The sequence below is a fragment of the Euphorbia lathyris genome, chromosome 1, assembly GCF_963576675.1.
Source record: "Euphorbia lathyris chromosome 1, ddEupLath1.1, whole genome shotgun sequence".
Lineage (NCBI taxonomy): Eukaryota > Viridiplantae > Streptophyta > Magnoliopsida > Malpighiales > Euphorbiaceae > Euphorbia > Euphorbia lathyris.
The window spans coordinates 133,853,280-133,859,221 of NC_088910.1; the positions used below are offsets into that span (position 1 = coordinate 133,853,280).

The 5,942-nt window shown below is 34.1% G+C and overlaps 1 non-coding gene across 1 annotated transcript; it reads right to left on the minus strand.

Annotated features, from left to right (window-relative positions):
* Positions 1-824: 824 nt before the first annotated feature.
* Positions 825-931, minus strand: LOC136216013 (small nucleolar RNA R71). Its single transcript, XR_010683011.1, has one exon. It is a non-coding gene; the product is annotated as a small nucleolar RNA R71 (small nucleolar RNA).
* Positions 932-5,942: the final 5,011 nt, after the last annotated feature.

Below are 5,942 nucleotides of genomic sequence, written 5' to 3' on the forward strand. Positions count from 1 at the left end.
AGTTCGAAATTAACAGATTCAAAAAATAAGTTTTTTCGTTAAAAAATGTATCCCTGTGGGATCGATATTTTTATTACTACAAGCGAAACCGTGCACTTGCGGAAATCGCTCAACAAGTTTTTGGCGCCGTTGCCGGGGATACGCCAAAATTTTTGACAAAATTTTTATTTTTCGTATTTTATTTTCGAATATAGGTTTATACATTATTTTTATACAATTTTTATATTTTATTTATTTTCAGTTATATAACATACTTGTTTTCAATTTTGTTTTGAAGGTAGTTTGGCTCGTGTAACAATTTCAAGTTCATGCGCAGTTTGCGAAATTCGGGCACGCCACCAGATCCTTTAGATCCAGAAATTGAAAGAACACTTAAGAAAAACAAGAAAAACAACAAAAACAAAGACATAACACCCTTAAAAACCAAAGTAGACCAGCCAGAGATTATGGCCGATCCACCGACACTTATGGATTATGCTAGGCCAGGAATGGCCGGTGTAACTAATAGTGTAGTTAGACCCCGTATAAACGCAAATCAATTTGAAATTAAGCCTGCTTTGCTTAATATGTTGCAAAACAACGTAACGTTTTATGGACTACCTAACGAAAACCCTAATGCACATTTGACAAATTTCTTAGAAATTTGTGACACTTTTAAAATTACTGATGTAACAGCCGAAGCAATCAAACTTCGCCTCTTTCCTTTCACTTTGAAGGATAAGGCAAAAATTTGGTTAACTTCTATGCCTGCTGCAACATTTGAAACTTGGGACCAATTAGCCCAAGCATTTTTACAAAAATATTTTCCCTTAGCAAAAATCGCAAGAGTCATCAAAGAGTTGACATCTTTTACACAAAATGATAATGAAACTCTTTATGAAGCTTGGGAACGTTTTAAAGAACTTCAACGTTTATGCCCACACCACCAACTGCCAGATGCACTTTTAATGCAGACATTCTATAATGGATTAAATCCTACAACTAGAGGTTCATTAGATGCTATGTCTGGAGGGTTATTTATGAACAAGACGTCCGCCCAAGCAAGAGAACTTTTGGAAGAAATGGCAATCAACAGCAGTATGTGGCCCACCGAGCGTGGCCATATACCGACGGCGAAACCATCATCCTCAGGTACATCATCGGTTAAAGGTATAATGAATCTTGATCCTGTAGCAATGTTACAAGCCCAATTTTCTGCCTTATCGCACAAAATTGATAAATTTATGGCACCATGCGATCCTAATGATCCAATCCAGAGAGACATTGATTACGAAGGTATGAATGAGATAGAACAGGTAAATTTTGTCCAAGGACAAAACCAAACTACTAATCCTTATTCTAATACTTATAATCCTGGATGGAGAAATCATCCTAACTTTAATTGGAAAGATAGTAATAATAATAATAATGCAAATGCTAATCAATACCGTGTAAATAATTATCAAAATCAAACAAGAGATACGATTAGCACTTTATCTTCAAAAATCGACAAATTTATAGATGCTATGAATGGAAAGGTAAGTAATCAAGACGATGGTTTTAAACGGATCGAAAATAAATTCGATCAGCTTATAAAAAACCAATCATCTAGCATCCATAATTTGGAGGTTCAAATTGGACAACTTGCTAAATCAATTCCATCCCGCAAAGAGGGAAGTCTTCCTAGCCAAACGGAAGAAAATCCGAAAGAGCATGTTAAGGCTATCACTCTTCGTTCAGGGAAAAACTACTTAGGTCCGGAAATGCCCGGAAATTCAACTTTACCTGGAAATGATTTACCAAAATCCAAAGAAGATACATTAAAACAAAAAGATACAACAATTGACTCTAATCCAAAACCTTTTGTACCAAAACCACCTTTTCCACACAAGGTCCGAAATAAGGACCATGATAAACAACTTTTATCATTTTTAGATAAACTTAAAAATTTGCATATAAATTTAACATTCATGGATGCAATTACGCAAATTCCTAACTATGGAATATTCTTGAAAGATTTAATCTCAAAAAAGATTAGTTGGGAAGGAATTTCATCCATTTCACTTTCTGAAGAATGTAGTTCGATAGTATCAAGCAAATTACCTACTAAACTCAAAGATCCCGGATGCTTTACCATTCCGTGTACTTTGGGAAATATGGAATTCTCAAGTTGTCTTTGTGATTTAGGAGCTAGTATAAACTTGATGCCATTGTCTATTTTTGAGAAATTAGGTTTAGAAGAAGACATCAAGCGTACCAATATGGTTTTGCAATTAGCGGATCAATCCACTAAAAGACCATATGGTATAATTGAAGACGTTTTGGTGAAAGTTGACAAATTTATTTTTCCTACTGACTTTGTTATCTTAGATTTTGCTTATGGTGCTAATTGTCCGCTAATCTTTGGTAGACCATTCATGAACACGGGACGTGCTCTAGTTGATGTGTCGGAAGGAAAAGTAGTTTTAAGAATAGGTGACGATAAGATCGAGTTCGATATGAATCAAGCAATGAAATATCCTATGGAGGATTTCGCTTGTATGAAGCTTGATTTAGTTGAAGAATGTGTTAATGAAATTGTTCAAAGAGAAGAAATAATGGAACCTATAATGGGTGAAGAATTAGAAGATAAGGACCCAGAGCCTTTGATTCGAGAAGATGGACCAGTTCCGCCTTCAGTAATAGTTCCACCTAAATTAGAACTTAAAGAATTACCAAACCATCTGAGATACACTTTCCTAGGCGGAAGTGATACTCTACCTATAATCATCTCTAACAAATTAACAGAAAATCAAGAAGAAAAATTGAAAGAAGTTGTTAGAAATAGAATAGGAAGTATGGGATGGCAGATTTCAGATTTAAAAGGAATTAATCCTAGTATTGTAATGCATAGGATTCACTTAGAAGAAGATAAGCCACCTAAAGCGGATAGACAAAGACGTTTAAATCCGAACATGAAAGAAGTAGTCAAAAATGAGATTACTAAACTTTTAGACAATGGAATCATTTATCCTATTTCGGATAGTGAATGGGTTAGTCCAATCCATTGTGTACCCAAAAAGGGAGGTATAACTGTAGTAAGAAATGATGAAGGTGAATTAATACCTACGCGAACCACCACCGGTTGGAGGGTTTGTATAGATTATAGGAACCTAAATAAGGCAACTAGGAAAGATCATTTTCCTTTACCTTTCATCGATCAAATGATCGAAAGGATAGCCGGTCATGCATTTTATTGTTTTCTTGATGGCTATTCCGGATTCTTTCAAATATATATTTACCCGGATGACCAAGATAAAACAACCTTCACATGTCCTTATGGAACATTTGCATATAGAAGAATGCCTTTTGGTCTATGTAATGCACCAGCAACTTTTCAACGTTGTATGACTGCAATTTTTAATGATTTCATCGAAGATATCATGGAAGTATTTATGGATGATTTTTCAGTTTATGGAGATTCTTTTGATGCATGTTTAAAAAACTTAGATAAAGTTCTTTCTAGATGCGAAGAAACGAATTTAGTATTAAATTGGGAAAAATGTCATTTCATGGTTGACGAAGGAATTGTTTTAGGTCATAAAATATCCGAAAAAGGATTAGAAGTGGATAGAGCAAAAACTTCAGTAATAGAAAAATTACCCCCACCAACAACTGTCAAGGGAGTAAGATCTTTTCTAGGACATGCAGGTTTTTACAGAAGATTTATAAAAAAAATTTATGTAATTTCCAAACCACTTACTAATTTACTTATGAAGGATTCAACCTTCGACTTTAATGAAGATTGCATTAAAGCTTTCGAAACATTGAAAACAGCTTTAGTCAGTGCACCCATAATTGCTAAGCCCGATTGGGATTTACCTTTTGAAATCATGTGTGATGCAAGTGACCTAGCAGTGGGATGTGTTTTAGGTCAAAGAAAGGATAAAAGATTACATGTTATTTATTATGCAAGTCACACATTGTTCGGTGCACAATTAAATTACACAACAACAGAAAAAGAGATGTTAGCCGTAGTATTTGCATGTGATAAGTTTAGGTCATACTTGTTAGGATCTAAAGTTATTATTTATACAGATCACGCAGCTTTACGTTATCTGTTTGCTAAGAAAGATGCAAAACCGCGTCTGATTAGATGGGTTTTGTTGTTACAAGAATTTGATATAGAAATTAAAGACAAAAAGGGAGTAGAAAACCTTGTCGCCGATCATCTATCGAGACTAGAAGATGAAAACGGTCCTATAGGTGAAAATGTCGGTATACGAGATGATTTCCCCGATGAACATCTCTATTAAGTAGAAAGTATCATATCACCATGGTATGCAGATTTTGCTAATTATCTTGCAACCGATATTGTTCCGGAGGGATTATCTTCCCAACAAAGGAAGAAATTTTTCTTCGATATTAAACAATATTTTTGGGAAGATCCCTTTCTATTCAAATCATGTGGTGACGGGATAATTAGGAGATGTGTTGGAGAAAATGAATATGAATCTATAATAACAGAATGTCATTCCAGCTCATATGGAGGACATGATGGAGTTAATAAAACGGTAGCTAAAATATTAGAATGTGGTTTCTTTTGGCCTACAATGTTTAAGGACGTTGGTTTATTTATTACTCGTTGTGATAAATGCCAAAGAACGGGAAATTTAGGAAGGAAAGATGAGATGCCCCTCAAAAACGTGTTGGAAGTTGAAATCTTCGACATGTGGGGAATTGATTTCATGGGACCTTTTCCGCCTTCCAATGGTAAAACTTAGATATTAGTAGCCGTTGATTATGTTTCGAAGTGGGTTGAAGCAATTGCAACCCCTACGAATGATTCTAAAGTAGTTATTAATTTTCTTGATGATATATTTTGTAGATTCGGTTGTCCTAGATTCGTTGTTAGTGATGGCGGTACCCATTTCATAAATCAAAATTTTGATATGCTTATGAAAAAATATGGAGTACGCCACCGCGTGTCAACGCCATACCATCCTCAGTCGAATGGTCAGGCGGAGATCTCAAATAGAGAACTCAAATGGATTCTAGAGAAAACTGTTTCATCATCAAGAAAAGATTGGTCACAAAAACTCAATAATGCGCTATGGGCATACCGTACTGCATTTAAATCACCAATAGGAATGACTCCATACCGTTTGGTATATGGAAAAGCATGTCATTTACCAGTTGAATTAGAACATAAAGCCTATTGGGCTATTAGAAAACTTAATTTTGATTTACAACAAGCAGGAAAGAAACGTTTGCTCAATTTAAATGAGTTAGATGAGTTACGACATCTATCGTATGAAAATGCGAGGATTTATAAAGAAAAAGTGAAAAAATGGCACGATGCCAAGATCAAAGTCAAACACTTTAATGTTGGAGATAAGGTGCTGTTATTTAATTCACGGCTTCGTATATTTCCAGGAAAACTTAAGTCCAGATGGGATGGACCGTATTTAGTCGTCAAAACATTCGACTATGGTTCTTTGGAACTTGAGGAAACCAACGGTAATCATTTTAAAGTTAACGGTAATTGATGTAAAATTTATTACGAAAATATTTCCGAAATAGGAACTAATTTCGTAACAAGATTTCCTGACATATAAATCATTTCATTTTTCTAATAGTTAGTTTTTATTATTTTTTATTTTTATTTGTTTTGTTTAGATTATATCATTTTATATTAGAATTTTAGATATAGAAAAATATATACAAGTCATGATTTTAATTAATTTTTAGGAATTTAATGAGAATTAGAAGAAATTCAGTGATTCTCAGTTGAGAATTTGAAATTCTCAGTTGAGGATTCACATATATAGAATTCTTAAGGAGGTAAGAAATTTCTGAACTTATAGAGAATTTAAAATTCTCAGTTGAGAATTTGGGTATAATTAGTAGCCAGGAAAATTTCTGGACTTATAGAGGATTTCAGATTCTCAGTTGAGAATTCTGATTTCAAATTGAAAGGAAAA